Source organism: Protopterus annectens, chromosome 3.part1, assembly GCF_019279795.1.
Source record: "Protopterus annectens isolate FY-2018-M chromosome 3.part1, PAN1.0, whole genome shotgun sequence".
NCBI classification, from domain to species: Eukaryota; Metazoa; Chordata; order Ceratodontiformes; family Protopteridae; genus Protopterus; species Protopterus annectens.
The window spans coordinates 855,125,781-855,143,178 of NC_056732.1; positions in this window are offsets into that span (position 1 = coordinate 855,125,781).

The following is a 17,398-nucleotide window of genomic DNA, read 5'->3' on the forward strand; positions in this document are numbered from 1 at the left end:
CCCTAAGAAGACAGTAACCTGCCATGGAGGAATGAGCACTAATATCTGGGTCTTCCTCATGATGCAGAAGGCTGTGTGTAGTAGTTCCATACACATATAATATGTGTCTGTGTTTTCCCAAACCAGAGGTACACAGTCAGACATCTAACAGCTACCACTACTGGAAGCATGCATGTCATAAATACATACCAGAGTTCTGAGAAAGAAAGTATATATGATATAATTTGCATCACTGATGATAATAATACTTTATGGGTTATGTTTCCAGTGCTTCTTAGCTTCTTCATATTGTAATGTTTGCACCATCACCAATGCAACAGTTTTACCACATTATTGTGCCTTTCAGTAAAAAGACCCTCAGTCATGAATGTATCACACTCAGCCATGAGATGCACAATTGTTTCCAATTCTGTTGTACAGAACCTGCATTTGTCTGTTTCTCACATTTTTTTCTGTAGACTTCACTTTTCTGTCATCTCATGTGTGACTCTGTTGGAGCAGTCTTTCATTAAAATATTTTATAAATAGTAAAGATAATTGCTGTCTCCTTGGTCCAACAGGCCAGCATCTTACTCTTCCCTGCAAGACCTCTCTTGCAGTCTACATGTCACCAACACGTTAGTTTTGTTGGATATGGTACTTGTGGAGCCAGTTTGCATGATACAACATGTAACATGACTCCCTTGTCTTTGTCTTGCATAAAGCACATTGAAAGCAGTGTGATACTTTGCTGATGGCAGTATTTCCTTGTTAGTTACTTTTCATTTGTACAATTTGTCCATTGATATGGGTTTGTCATAATATGGAGCCGTTACTTGCAATAATAACTAATTAAGCAATTCTGAAAAAATGAATTTCATATAAAATGTAATAAATATTCGTGGAACAATTGATAAATACAAAAATGTGAAAAGAAAGTAACCATCAGAGGACATGATTGCTTGCTATCCACACATTACTTCAGATCTTAGCTGTGGGAATACTTAAATTATCTTTTTCTCTTAATACATCATGACTGTAGAATGCTATTCAGTTGGTGTTATATTAGTACTTTGGTTGGGTAGTATTTCTGTCTTTATACTGATAAATTACTGCTATAGCAAGCTGTGCATTATTATCGGCAATTATATCACTTATGGTTCTGTAGATGTCATAGTAGTTGTTATGTTATTAGAGCTCATATATATGCTGTCAAGCTCTGCAGCTGAATCGTGCATGTTGCATACTGAGGTGTTTCTCATACCTGATATATTTAGTAGTCTGTTTAACATCAGATGGCAAATAATTCCAAGGGAAGAAAAATTCTACTGTTTCTGAAAATGCAATCATTCTTCAGGCACTATAAGAGCATGGATTATTGCTAGTGTGTGAGAGTAGTCTTTCACTACTATTCCAGGATATGTGCGGCAGGTAATTGACCTTAGGTGGGCTTTTAGGTAGTGCACACACGGGGTCATTGACATGAATGATCACGCCTGCATATTATTAGGACATGGCAGATCACTCCAGCTTTGAATGCTACAGGCAAAGGGTTGATTCTGCCATATGTAGCTAATCAAGACAGAGGCCTTTTACATCTTCTTTTGTGTTTATTAGATGTCTGGAATCATCCTTGGTTGTACAATTTGTGAAGAAACTTTATAAGATGTCATATACACCATGAACTACTTAATTTTACAATATAAAATCCAGTGTAGGGAAGCACTTTGCTCCAAGAGTGGGGTCCCTGGAATGAGTGCTTCTAAAGCACTTTGTTTTGAGAATGCGCAATAGGTTCATTAAGGCTGGATCACAAGATGCTTTGTAGGCCACTTACAGATCACTTCTTAGCAGTCTGTAGGAGACTGAATACAAGGACAAGGTTTTGTGGTAGTCTTGTTTTGCTAAAGTTAATCTTTTTCCCTTTCATCTACCAAATGTAAAAAGAAACCTAGTGTTATGCTGCAAATGTTGCCAAATTACAAATTTCCCTTTAAAAGAATATTGAAAGTATATGCTCCTGTGTCATATTCTATGAAAACTTTGCAGAATCATTAGGTTCTGTTTAAAATGTGTTGAAAGTATTTGGCACTTTATATGGAATTAAAAAGGAAACCACTGCTGTTTTAATCTATCAAATGGATCTGCCTTCATGTATTCTTTTTTTTTTTTGAAGAATCCCTGTAGATGGTCCAGTTGTTACATATGCCTGGTCAGGTATATACGAAATGGGGCACTATACCCAATGATTGGTCTAATGAGGGCTAAATACAACAGAACAATGATATAATTGGACCTGGATGTCATACCCTAGTTTTTATGCTATTCTATACAGATTGATTTCCTTACTTCTGTAGACAGATGATGGTCAAAGGACAGGTCACTTTCTACATGTGTTTCTAAATCCCTGACCAGTGGGTCTGCCCTTAGGGGTGTATTATTAAAGTAGTAATTTTTTTAAAGGGGTGGCTGTCTTTCTGAAATAGACTATTATGCTCTTCTTGACACTGAGACTGGGAATCTACCATTTTAGCAATATTCTGTCTAAGACTTGCAATTTGCTACATCCTGGTTATCTTTGATATTATTTCATCTGCTATGGGAAATGTTGTCAAATGTTTGGTTGTTTCCTATTATGTGTCTTCACTTAAGCACCAAAGATGCTTAAAATCATCACTCATATTAGTAGGCAAATTTATTTTATATTTGTTTCCCTTCATAGACGTTCTCTTAAATTTCACAATGACTTGCTTTGTGCATTAGTTTTTCACCAACAATGACTTTGTGATACTCATTTTCAGATTTATGCATTGTCTTTCCTTGTTCATAACTGTTCCTAAAGAATTTATGCAGACCTGTGTCAACTAGCCTGGTTTATTTCATTGTTACACCCAGTGGTACATATTTACATATCAGGTCCAGAAACTCCAGGGTCAGCTGTGCTCTTTTATACCTTCCTCATGTTACTGTACCATTTATTTTCCACACCTTCCTTCTAGATTAGATCTCACAATATCTCATGAGCAGCAGATCACATGACAAGGTTTACATATCATTTAATTTTGCAGTAATTATTCTTTAATCATGTAAAGTAGATTTTGTGATATTGTTTTTCATAGGATCATAGGAAGTTACTAGGCTAAATGCCATAGGGCTCTTACAAGCCTAGCCAAGTTCTACCCTTATTTCCATGATCAGCACCTATTGCACCCTGTCCAAGAGGGACACAAATGGAACCACCAGGGTGAATTTACAGTTTCCCATCCAATCATCCAGATTGTTTTTGAAGAGGGCCAATGAGGTGCTCTGTTTGACATTAAGCATGAGTCTGTTCCAAAAGTGTATTAACCTCTGGGAGACAAATCTGTCCCTCCAGCAGGTTCTATTAATGTCACATACCAGGTCAAGGTCTTTAGAGAGAGTAACCCATGTACCATTTGACTTACGAATATGCAGCATTTCCAATAAAGCAGGGTCAGAAATTGCCTTATATGTAAGGCAGAGATCATCTTTGAGTAGTATGTGTGAAACTGAACAAAGTGACATTGATTTCATATGATCCACATAGGACAGATGCTGAAGACCTTGTGTTTTTCTTGTGAGGAACCGTTGTGGTCTCTCCAGTTGCTGCAGGTGCTTGGAAAGGTGTTGTACTCAATTATTGGCCTGATGAGGGAAGAGTAAAGGGAGGTTATAACTTCTTTCTTTTTATGGAGGCAATGCTCTTACTTGTGACATGAGCAATATAGAATGCCCTTCTTACCACTGTGGAGACATGTAGTCAACCTGTATGCCCAGGTCTCTCAACACTGAGTGTGTATTTAGGGTGTTGCTATTGATGTGCTAGTTAGCAGGAGCATCGCTCTTATTGAAAGTGATGATAATATATTTTTTTGCATTGAGTTTAAGGCCATGACTTTGGCTCTAATCATTTGTGTAAAACCCTCATGTAGGATGTTGACATAATTTGGGAATTCTATGACTGCTCCCAGTTTGCAGTTATCAGCAGACTTAGTCAGCCGCAGACCTTTATTTTTTGCTTGTACTTTGAAGAACTAAATTCCAAATAGTAGAAGTAACAGGACTGATTCCTGTGGAACACCACTGGTTACAGGTCTGCTGATGGAGGTGGGTTCTATCAGTGAGCCAGTTAGCAACCCATCTAATGATATAAAGGTTGATACCTAGCTGAGTGAGTTTGTCAATGATGCCTGAGTAGGAAATAGTGTCAAAAGCCTTAGCTAAGTCTAGGTAGGTTGTATGCACAGATTTCCCCTAATCCAGGGCCTTGGTGACTGTCATGAAGAAGTCCACCAGGTTTAGCAGGCATGATCTCCCTTTCATAAATCTAAACTGAGTAGGGTCAAGTGTTTGGAGATAACCTATATCTTTGCTGATAAGGTCCATGATGATTCACTCCATGGCTTTGCAGATAAGGCTAGTCAGGCTAACAGACCTATAGTTCCAGAGGTCAATGGAAGAACCACCTTTTTGCAACAGAATAATGGTGGCCATTTTTCCATTCAGCTGGGATGAAGCCAGTCCTTAGACTAGGATTGAAAAGAGTACCCAATGATATTGCTAATTCTTGCTGGAGCCCACGTAGGACACAGCCTGCAATGTTATCAAGTCCCATAGTGTTTTTGGCCTTAGAGAGGGCATTTATGACCTGTTCTTTAAAGAAACAGGTGGTAGGGATGTCATAGGGTATGTGTGGCGGGGACAGGGGAGTGAAGTTTTCACAGAACCTGTCAGCTAATAGGTTAGCTATGTCCACAAGCTCAGTATATGTGGTATCATTAACTACCAGTTCTGCACAAACCTTGGCCTTTCATTTTAGGTTACAGATTTAACTAAAAAATGCCTTATGGGTGTCCTTAGTTGAGGAAGCTAATTTGGATTCACAGTTTGCATTGGAGGACTTCAAAAAAGTCTTATTTGCTTGTTTAAGCTGAAAAAGGAGAGTTTCCAGTTTACGGCTCTCTCCATCTTACTTTTGGATAGCAATTTCTTCCTCTTATTGTAAAGCCTGTTAATGGCAGTTGTCCACCAGGCAGGTTTGCTCTTCCTTGCAGAGCTTGTTTTGTTCCTATCAGGTACAGCCGAGTCAATGCAGTTATACAGGTATTTGTAAAAGCAGTAGGTAGGCTTGGCATAGTTGCCAGTTCCATCTGAGGGGGGAAGTGCAGTGAAACTATTTATACCATCCCAAAAGAGGTTATAGTCTGCATTGGATACTTTTTTTTAGTTCAGTTTTTGCTGGGGGGGGGGGGGGGGGCAGGTGTGATGGTTACTTTGAATGAAACTGATTTGTGGTCAGATCTCACCCGGGAAGACCAGATCCATAATGCTGGCACCCCTTGTGGAGGTGCCTACCAGCTGGTCCAGGACACTGGAGTTAACAAAGTTGAGGATCCTTTGGGCAAGTGAATTTGAGCATGAGTAATTTACCCAGTCAATGGATGGGTAGTTAGAGTCGTGCAAAACCATGGTGTTTAAATGTATCTTGATAGACTCATGTAGATCCAAATTGGCAGAGTGGGTGTCTTGATTCATGGAGTGGGCCCTGTAGTTGGAATGACTTGAATAGATGTTTTACCAACAGTTAATTGCACCTGAAATGTCTCCAAGGAATCATACAGTTTAACCAGTCTGGAGGTGTATTTATCTTTACTGAATATTGATACACTGCCTCCTTTAGTTTTCATGCCTCCAGTTTGTGGTGTGAATGTGTGGAAGGAGGTGTAACCCTGTATGGCTGGGGAGCTCTCCACAGCCTTGAACTAGGTCACCACGACTGCACAAATGTCTACATCTTGCAAGGTGAGGACTGCCTCCAGTGAGTGCAGTTTTATGTTAAGACTTCTAGCATTTAGCAGCATAACCTTGAGGTTGTTTTTAGATGGAGTTTTTACATCGGAAATTTTGTCCTTGAGATACTGTTTAAAAAGAACTATGGGGGTGGCAAGAGCCTTAACCATTAGCCAAAATCCCAGGATTGACAGACAAAGACCATCTCTGGCAAAGCTCGATGTCTGTCAATCACATCATCCCAGGCAGATGGACACTGGATCCCCTTAAAATGACACAAGAAACTAAGCTAATAATTGAAGTCAATCATTTTCTGTTTGTATTGAGGCATCATCCTAGGTGAAGGTAAAATGATACTTAAGGCTTGGGATATACTTGCCCGAGACACACAGTCTTGAGAGGTTAGTCATGACTCTCTTCATATAGTCCAGAGAGGTATATCTCAAGTTGTCCACACCAACATAGATTATGATGGAGTAATAACCGTATCTGTTGTTGAGAGACTTGAGTGTATCTGTGATATGGCAAGTTCTGGCACCTAACAGACAGCTGACCGTGACCTTTTCCTTATCCAGCCTGGTGAGAAGAACATCTGTGTGGCTCATGATGGAATCACCTATGACTAATATGTTTGGTTTTGTGTTTTACCTTAACGGCTTGACAGGTAAGACACTGGTGTGTGAGCTATTATGTGCATTGTGTTCTGCAGAGGAAGTATTGTGTGTAGTGTGCTTGTGTTTGTGTTTGGGAAGTCTCTGGTGTTTAGATATGTTTCTGGTGAGGACCTCTGCATATGTAAGTATGTATGATGTGGTTGGGTGGAACAGAAGGTGAGGCGTGCGTGCTGCCAGCCCGCTCATTGTCATATGTACTGACTGATGTGTGGATTCAAGGTTCTTAATATAGTTGCATCTCTCACATTTTGAGTTTGTGTGGACTAGGAGTAGAGGGTTGTTGGCGAAGATGAGGTAGTTGCAACACTGTCAACCAAGCTGGCTGGTGAAACTGTGGGAAATTGTCCATCCATAATATTAGGTAAATTTATTTGGTCAAGAAACAAGGTTACACTTAGAAATACCTAGTGGGTGAGAGGTGTGCTGGTACCTCTGAAGCAAGGCATAGTGTTCCACCTGACAGTAGACCAGAGCAGTGAAAAACCTCTGGATGACCACAAGCAAAGTGCTAATGGAAAATTCAACAAGCAAAATATTTACGTCTATAACCATGAATGGTAACCACTGCTATGCGGCAATGCACAATGGTGAGCTACACACAAACGAGTACAAATGTTGGGGTTACATAAACAAGAAATAACCCTTTTAACTAAAACTAACCAATAAGAACCCTATTTCTGAGCTTTAGTCCAATCACCCTCAATTAGATGGGACCCAGACAACACTCTCCCTCACAATGTTGCAGAAGGGTCTTATCCAACAAAGATGTGCAGAATTTTACAAAATGTAATTCATTTATGGCAGCAGGATAAAAGACTTTTGTAAAATTAAACCCTCAGGCCAATCAGATAAAAAGCAAAAAGCTATTGACCAGTAGTTCCCACCTAAATAAAATGGAGACAGAGATCAGAACAAAAGTAAGGATTCCTGCAATATCAATAATCCTTGGAAATAAGTTCACTAACCCTGTGAAATGTTCAGGACACAGAAAAACTTTGCAAAACTGAGAAATATTTTGGGAAACTCAGAACAGCTTTTGCAGAATACTCTTAAAACAATCTAAGAGCAGTACAGTATCAAGCAGATGTAGTTACTTCAGTGCATCTATATTATTAAGTTTAATAAGTGGGTATTCATTTTTACTGTATAGTAAACAGCTCTCCGATTACTTCCTGATTCTGTGCAATCTGAATGTACCTCCTGTTGATGTCACAGGGGGTGGTTTGTAGTTCAATACTTCGAGGAATTGAACTGAATGGATTCCAGCTATGCCAGGAACAGATAATGAGATTCTACAGCATTCTATGTTAATGAATCTCATTACTTCTTCTGAACATAACCCAAACTTACTCGAGGGCTCAACAGGGCTGTTGACTCTATTCAATGTTCTCTAGAGCAACAACAAGGAGCTAGGTCTGACATACAGGGTGACCTGTATTTCCATGAGGCTCTCCAGCACAGGAGCTCCAACTGTAGTGTGACATTGGTATCATATGTGCATTCTCTGCATCCAAGAAGAGGGATTGACTTGTGAGGCCACTAGACCACAAGGGAATTAAATCAACTTTTGAAAACAAGACTCTGCAAGCCATCTCCACAGGAGTTTGAGGGGGAGGGGGATCACAATGTAGTGAAACATGTACGTCTGCAGTCTCAGAATCTAACCCTGCCCTGTCTTCTGAAACTTGTCCTATTACTTTGGCCTCACATACAACTTGTTACAGCAGAGAGTCTAGCATCACACCAAGTATTTACTGCAGTCCCTAGTTCATTGTGCAGATGGAGATTCTGCCTTGCTGTGAAGCTCATTATGTTCGATGAACAGTTTTCCTTCCAACATTAATATTGTAAATGTATAATACACACAAACAAACTTTACCGTAGGCTATGACTGAGGTGATTCACATGCTGTTATTTTTCTTCCTAAAAGTTTTCATCCTGTGCTAGGAAACTATTTAAAACCATGTTATATCTGTGTTTTTATACTAGATGATAAGCACTGTATATTTTACTAGAAATCTCATCCTGTTCCATTTTTTTTTGTTGCTTTTTTATTTGACTATAAATGCATTTAGTTATCTGTTTATTTGGATTTAGTTATTTATTTATTGTCTTATTGCTAGACTGAGTAACTGACTGGTACTATGCAGTTTGTGTCACTTTATGTGTTAAAATCTACTGCAGACTATAGAAAACATGCCTAGCCACGATAAGCCGTTTATTTCCCCTATTGCAGCATCAGAACATGGGCCACATGACTAGGTATTAAAAAGTACCTGGACAATATCTCAGCATATAGCAAACACAAACATAAGTTTATTAAACTTACTAAATGTAATTTCAGTGAAGAAATTAAAGTAAAAAATATATATTTTATAATCAGAAAGCCCGTTATACATAAATGCCATGAGCATAATTACTACAAAAAGAAATGGCTAAATAATGCACTGTTTTTTTTAATTCATTAGTTTTGCACCTTTGCTATCAGACTTGTTCTTATATGAAACAATTATCAATATTATCCAGGTCTGGTTGTACTTGGTGAATGCCTGAGTACAAAATGGACCATTGTCTGTCTTAGCAATTCAAATGCATTTTCAGTTTTTGCTTAAAGATTTTTTTTTTTGTGATAAAAGATGACAAAGAGCAGTATGATGATTATTTTTCCCTGATAGGCTCAATTGTTCATTGCAATCATTGACTAAGACTAGCTTATGTGGTTTTATATTTATTTGTAAGCTGACCTTGCATAATTTTCACTAACATCAGTTAAAATACATCAGCTGATTGTTAAGTCATAGCTGCAGTGACTTTTCTGACATGTTCCTAGATACCAATCCCTAGTCTTATCTTGCTAAAGTTAATCTTTTTTTTTCCTTTCATTTACCAAGTGCAAAAAGAAACCTACTGCTGCTAAGCTGCCAATATTGTCAAATGGCAAAGATTTTCCTTTTAAAAGAGTACTGAAGGTATATGTCCCTGTGTAATGTTCGATGGACACTTTACTGAATCATTTGTTTCTGCTTGAAATATGTTGAACACAGTATTTGGCACTTTATATGGACATTAACAAGGAAACTACTGCTGTTTTAATCTGTTAAATGGATCTGCCTAAATGTAATTTTTGACAGCTGAAAAATTAAAGCTGATATTTTACAGTTGTTAAAAGCAGCTACTAGAGCAAAATGTTTTAAGCCTATAAAAAGTCCACTACTACAGGATGGAAATGCTCCAAAGAAGATACTGCTGTGAAATTATCTTTAAAGATCATAATAAAGTCATTGCAGTATGCTGTGTAAGTGATTAAAGGCAGATACCGCTGAGAGATTTTATATAGAACGCTGGAAATAAGTTTCCTCTGAGTAAAATATCTATGGCTGATGTGTTTTTCACTTTTGTGTTCTAAAACAAGTCCCTATCTGTTTAGAATGAGAGGCCTCATACAATTGTTGCTATTAATTTTTTTCTTAAAGGTACTTACTTTTGAAAAACAAAAAAAAACAGAAAGTTTTGTAACTAAAATCCACCCTACCCAAAACTAAAATTTTTATATCTCCGATTGTGTTTAATAAGATAACTTCAAGGATAATGAAACAGTTCTTTATAATACCCCAACTTAGTTTGCGACATTGCAAATGTACTGCCTAATTGAATGATAGACTCAGGCCTAGACAGTGTAGATTTATAAAATTATGTAGTGACATCGCAGCCATGGGCAGCAGAATGGCACAGCAGATGGCATTGCTGCCTCAGAACTCTTGTACATTTGTATTTACAAAGCAATTCTCAAATATAGATCAGGCTGAACATCATGCAGGATCATGGCCAGTCTCTGTTTTTCTGGACAAAGAGTGACAGCTGGATCACTCAGGGGATCATTGTTGACAAGGACAGTCCACACCCCCCCACCCCCATTCTGGGTACAGATACGGGAGATACAGGTTTCTCCTCCCCACTTTCCTGACCCAGTGGTAATTTTTGTACTCTTCCAAGGGCGGGAGAATTTGGTCAGGTAAAAGACTGATTCATGGCTGAGCCAAGGAGGTACAGTGTACACCATCAGGTTTTTGTCAGGAGAAATGTCTGGTACAGGTAGATGGATGCCAACCAGTATCTAATGGGAATTAAGTTTTCAGTTTTGGTGTTAAACACAAATTTATATGGTTTGATTGTAATAAGTTTCAAACAAGTTAATGGTTTTCCCTGTATGCAAGTTATTGAATAAATTGTCACAATGGCTAAAGTTGTATTGTTTGTAATAGAGAGGACCACAGAATTAACAACTGTCTCTCTGCTTTATGTCCTGGAAAGGGGACCTTGAATATAGAGTTCGTTTTGTCCTCCCTGTACTTTGCAAGTTTTCACAGAGGATGAATGGCATCCATCCAAATTGCCAAAGGTATGCTGCAATCCTCCTAATTGCTGATTGGGTGCATGCAGTTTTTAGGTGACTGAGAGTGTCTTACAATAGACTGGTATCTTATTTAGGATTAGTTACTCTGCCTTGTGATCACTGAATAGCAATACCTGCTCCCCACTGACTTTGGAATGCATAAACTATATATTAGGGAATGAATAAATGAATAAATGAATGAATGAATGAACAGCACTAGCCGATGTATACGTTTATTGGTGTATCGTACAGTTCAGACGTGCTGAAGAAGCTATATCAGTTTAGAGGTGATAAGCACCACTCCCTGGTAGTTGGTCATTTTCAGATGTGTCATTTATAAGACTCTCATTCATTCAACATCTACTAATGTTCTTATTACTTTATATAGCATGTACAATATTTCCCTCAAGGTTTTGCCGCTGTTCTTTGTCTGAATGCCTTACCATGTACCAACTTCTTAAGCTGACAAGAAAAGAATAATGGTACAGAAGGAATAACTGAGGGCACAGCTGTTTATTCAAGGCAGAATGTTTATCATTTTGCAGATCTCAAGTACTATGAAGGGTTTGAACAGTATCACAAATCAGGAAACTGTACCTTTTATGCAGAGTTTTCAGAGCTAACTAAAAAAATGTTTTCAGGGTAATTGATTGCAACATATGTATTTGAAGATTTTCTTAAATAATGTTGATACAAATGGAGGGAGAGAAACTCCACTAGAAAACCTTGTTTGCTGTAGCATAGACTAGATCCAGGCCTGCTGAATCTAGCTTTGTTTGTATGCTTGTTGTTTGTTTGCTTGTTATTTCCCTGAAATGCTAATTCCACCTAAAACGCAGCTTTTCAGCGCTTCTGTGGATCCCTAGTGATATCTGCATTGCTTACTGTACTTATTTCCTTGTTTCACTTGAATGAAAGTTACTGTTTGTCGTTTTTGCATTTAAGTTACCTGTAACACATTGCATTTAAGTTACCTGGCACTTGCTCACTAAAGCAATTATATAAGTCAGCACTAAAAAATTAAAAGCACTACACCCTCACAAACTCCCTTTGAGTACCTTGTTCCCCATTGGCCCTTTTTTCAATTATAAAGGAATTCCCAATACTATTCTAGCATGTCCAAAGGTCAGTTGTCAATCTCCTCTCTAGTCCAGCTGGTGAATCTGGGAATCTTGAGGCAGTTACAACTGCCTCATGTACACAGACAACCCTCTCCTCCTCCCAACAAATTCCAACACATGTGAGACATGCAACCATATAGCCAAACTGGAGGCTAAGCTCTCTCAACTCAGTATTGGCGTAACCAGTCAGGAGGAGAAGGAAACCACAATCACTACAATTCCAATCTCACATAGACCTACCACGACAGCAAACCAAACACATAAACACACAAAAACATACTTGGAGGCTCTAAATAAAAATCTGCCTAAGCAGCAGAGACCTCCAAAGCAGACACCCAAGCAACCTCTACCTCAAAACAAAACACGTGCAACACATAGCTCACAAAGCAAGTGTGACGAACAGTCTCAGCCCTTAAGGCTAAACAACACACCTGATACACTTGTAATAGGTGACTCTATCATTAGGCACACTGATGTCCTGCTCACCAGGCTGAAGAAGGAGAAGGTCACGGTGAGCTGCCTGTCGGGCGCTAGGATCCGCCACATAATGCAAGCACTCAGGTCACTCCAAGGCAAGTACAAATATGACTTAGTCATTGTCCATGCTGGTGTGAATGACCTGAGACATACTTCCCTGGACTACATGAAAAGAGACATAGAGGAGCTCTCTGAGCATGTAGCCCAGGTCGGTATGACCCTGACCTTGAGTAGCATCTTACCCTCACCAAGAATGATGCCACAATATGAAGACAAGATGATCAATTTCAAGAAATGGCTTAAGTATCGGTGTCATTCAATGGGGTTACAATGCCTATCAGCCTGGGATGACATGCTCGACAAGCCACGATGCTTCACTAGGGACGGCTTGCACCTGTCACCCCTGGGCTTTCGGATATTGGCAAAGGCTCTTGCTACCCCCATAGTGCCTTTTTTAGGCAAGGCTCAAAAGGCAAACCCACCTCCATAGGTATCACAAGGGATAAGAAACTAAGAGTAATGCTACTCAGCGCCAGAAATCTAAACCTCAAGATGCACTCACTCGAAACTCTCCTTAGCATGGAGAACATCGATATCTGTGCAGTAACAGAAACCTGGTTCAAGGCTCCCGAGAGCACCCCAGCACTACCAGGTTATACCTTATACCATACTTTTCGGCCCCAAAACTTGGACTGAACCACAAAAGGAGGGGTAGTATCAATATTCATCAAAGATACCCACACCTCCAGGTTGGTGGCACAGCACGAAGCATCAGAGACTATCCATGAGCAACTAACAGTGGGTAAAACTGCCTTCCAGTTTATAGCCTGCTACAGACTACCCTCCCAAACCCAGGAACCCCGCTCGGCCTTCCTGAGAACACTGGAAAATATGAAGGTCTCTCCAAACACCATTATATTGGGTGACTTCAACTACCCAAACATAGACTGGGAGCATTACTCTAGCTCCAACACCCTAGCCCAAAAGTTCCTAGAATTTATAAACTCAAATGCTATGGAACAACTTGTTACCACTCCCACAAGAGGGGAAAACATACTGGACCTGATCATCACCAACATGGGGACTCTATGCTCCAGACCAGAAGTGTATCCCTCACTGGTAAGATCAGACCATAAACTAATCTCACTGGATATTCACATCCCGTCCCCACCCCCTGCCCAGAAAACCACAGTGAAAAACTTCTCTAAAGCAAATTTCACACTCCTCAAAACCGAGGTGGAATCCTTCAAAGCCCCCAGGCCTGTGGAAAATATGGCCCAGACCGCAGAATCCTTTATAAACGCATCCTATGAACACCTTCAGGAATGCATGGATCATGCAATCCCAAATAAAACCAAGACCCAATCCTCCAAAGGCAGACGTCCTGTCTGATGGATCCCAGACATAAACAAACTATACAATAGAAGGAGGAAGCTACTACATGATAGAGCAAAATCCCAAAAAGGGAAGGCATCTCTGATCAGTAATAGCACAAATCTACGGGCACTCATAAAATCGTCTAAGGCCAGCTTTGAGAGAACAATTGCACAGGGCACTAAGGATAATCACAAGGCTTTCTTTAGTTATGTTAGGAACCTGGGTGGGAATTCCCAGATATGCTCAGAATTAGTCCAAAATGACAAAAAATACACCGAACCCACAGACATTGCCAACATCCTAGCTGACAAGTTAAGCGCAAACTTCTTGCCCCCTCCCCACCAAAAGGGCAAATATCTATCCCAGCAGAGTGCTGGCCCCCTGACATCTCAGATGCTCAAGTAAAAGCCACCCTCTCCAAAGCAAAAAATACAGCATCAGTGGGACTAGACGGTGTCCCGGGCTGCGTCCTACATGAACTCCAAGAAGAGCTAAACCCAAACATAAAACTACTGTTCAATCTCAACCTTACTACAGGATATGTACCCAAAGAGTGGCGTACAGCAACAGTGGTCCCTCTCCACAAAGGTGGTGCCTCAATGGATCCTGGAAACTATCGCCCCATAAGCCTGACTAGCTTGGTCTGCAAAGCTATGAAAGGATCATCATGGACCTCATAAATAAAGATATTGGGGACCTACAGACACTGGATCCTACCCAGTTCGGCTTTGTTAAGGGCAGATCCTGCCTCTTAAACCTGGTCAATTTCTTTGAAACAGTCATCAAGGCCATTGATGAGGGGAAGGTGGTCCACACAGCCTACCTGGACCTCGCAAAAGCCTTCGATACAATACCCCACTCGGGCATTATAGATAAGCTCACCAGCTTAAATATAAACCTCTATGTCATGAGATGGGTTGCAAACTGGCTCAAGGACAGAATCCACATGGTTAGAATTGCTGGAGCCATGTGAGACTCCAAACCAGTTACAAGTGGTGTCCCACAAGGCTCAGTCCTGGGACCTCTCTTGTTCGGTATATATTTCTCGGAGGTACAGGCCAACACGGAAGGACTGTGGCTGACCAAGTTCGCAGATGGCTGCAAACTTGGCGCCATAATCGACTCTCCAGCCAACACAAGCATCCTCCAAAAGGGCCTCATAGAAACAGACAACTGGTGCCAGAGCCATGGCCTCAAGCTAAATGCCAAAAAGTGTATAGTCATCCCCTTTGGAAAAAACAAAGTGCCCACAAATTACCACATAGGTAGAAGAAGTAATTAGGGACCTGGGGACCCAAGTTGATAGCAATCTCTCATTTGACAACCGCGTGGCCAAAGTAGTTAGAAAAACATTTTATATAGCCCACCTAATCATGAAGGGATTCACATCTAGATCAGGGGAGGTCATCATGCCTCTTTACTCATCCCTCATCAGGCCCATAATTGAGTACAATGCCCCTTTTGGGATGTACCTTACCAGACACCTGCAGCAACTGGAAAGACCCCAAAAGTACCTCACCAAGAGGATCAGAGGGCTCAAACAGATGCCATATGCTGCCCTGTTAAAGAAACTCCAGCTCTACTCAGTGGCATACCGCCTGCTCAGAGGCGATCTGTGCCTGACATATAAAGCCATGTCCAACCCGGAATTAATGGACATGCTGCACCTCAGAAAATCCAAATCCCATCGAGCTATGCGCTCGAGAGACTTAAACCTCAGCACTGAAACAAATAGGACATGCTGGAGGGACAGATTCATAACCCAGAGGCTCCCTTCACTCTGGAATAAAATCCCAGTCCAGGTTAGGCAGGGTCCCTCATTGACTCTCTTCAAGAGGAATCTTGATGAGTGGATGGGAGAGCGTAGGTTTATCCTGGGTATCACTTCTGTGTCACTGTTAGACAGAGGCACAGTATACTAACCTCAAAAAAGGGCATAACAAAATTAATTTAAAATGGGTGGCGAAAGCCAAATACACTCTGGCTAGGCTTATAAATGCCCTAGGGCAGATAGCCTAGTATGAACCTATGAACCTATGAACCTAAAAAAAGAGTAAAAGTTTATGAAGAATGAATATTTCCAGAATAACATTCTGAATCAATGCAATTAGTTAATCAATAATTCACTGAACTAAAATAAGAAATTAGTCGTTAACAACATGGGGCATTATCGAATGAAACATACATTACTGGCCAGAATGGTATCACCGAAGAAGAGATTGTGAAGGTTGATTTTTTTTTTATTTACACTTGTTCTGTTGATCAAGTTAGTCCCACTAGGCCAATTGCCTTTTTTCAGGTCAGACCTGAGGTGCCATTGATACTGACTGCGTACAGCTTTTTCTGGGCACTGGGGAACTACCCCTCATCTTTTCTGAGCACTAGGTGGTGCAAGAGGGCTGTCAAAACTTTATCGAAGGAAAAAAAAAAAAAGAGCAAGTAGTTAAGACAATGAAGAAGAAGCAGTGAAAGGCATTTGTCAGCAGCACCCATGCTGCAACTACAGGAAAAAAAAAGAAAAGTGGTAGAAATAAGAAGCAAAACCACTGCTACTATCGACATATATGGCACTATGAGCAATATTATACTGCCATTAGGATTTACTTTAAAAGACATAAGAGCTTTGACTCAGTTGTGATTTGAAGATGTTTGTTAACTCTTTAACACCTATGTGGTGTGGAGTGTCACACTTCTAGCAGCCTACATACATCTTGCATTCCAGAACATTTTCCGAAAAATAAACTTAAAAAGCGTAAGTTAAGCAAATGTTAATATCTTGTGAACAATAAATGCACTGTGGGTGGCGCACTGGCGCAGCAGTTAATGTTGTCGCCTCACAGTAAGAGATTCTCCAGTTCAATTCTCAGCTGGGGTGCCTTCTGTGCAGAGTCTGCAAGTCCTCCCTGCATTCGCATGGGTTTCCTCTGGGTACTCCAGTTCCCTCCTACATTCCAAAACATGCATCTGTAGCATTTCTCCCTGGGCCTCTGCTGAAAATAAGCTCTGTCCTAGTCGGACATTCCTGGTCAACAAATGTTAAAAAAATAAACATATTAAAACTGTATAAATAACAATGTTATCAGAAAGATGCATTCTTTACAGGGATAATAGTGCATTCACAGTCTTTTCCACAAAAAGCATAATATATTATAATGGACATAAACCACAAATTATATTTTTCCTAAACTTTCACAAATTTTTATATGTTGAAAACTATATAACCTAGACATATATTGTTAGAACACATTTGTTACCAAGACATAAGTTTTCACTTGACTGCAAGAAATTCCTCTGTAAATGCATGTTTACTGATATATTTGCATAAATATAAAACGTGTTTAATTGTATAATTAGCAATACAGATAATACTGGATCTCATTCAAGATATACAACTTACACTGCAAATATCAAAGACGTTTTTTTTCAACAACATTCAAGGGGCTGGATTCAATAACAGCTACACAAAGTGCTGCTATTATGTTGGCGTCGTGATGTGCTGCTAACATGATAGTGCTCTATTTAGTCAAACAAAGGGAAACGGAAGAATATGCTAATGACAGCATAAA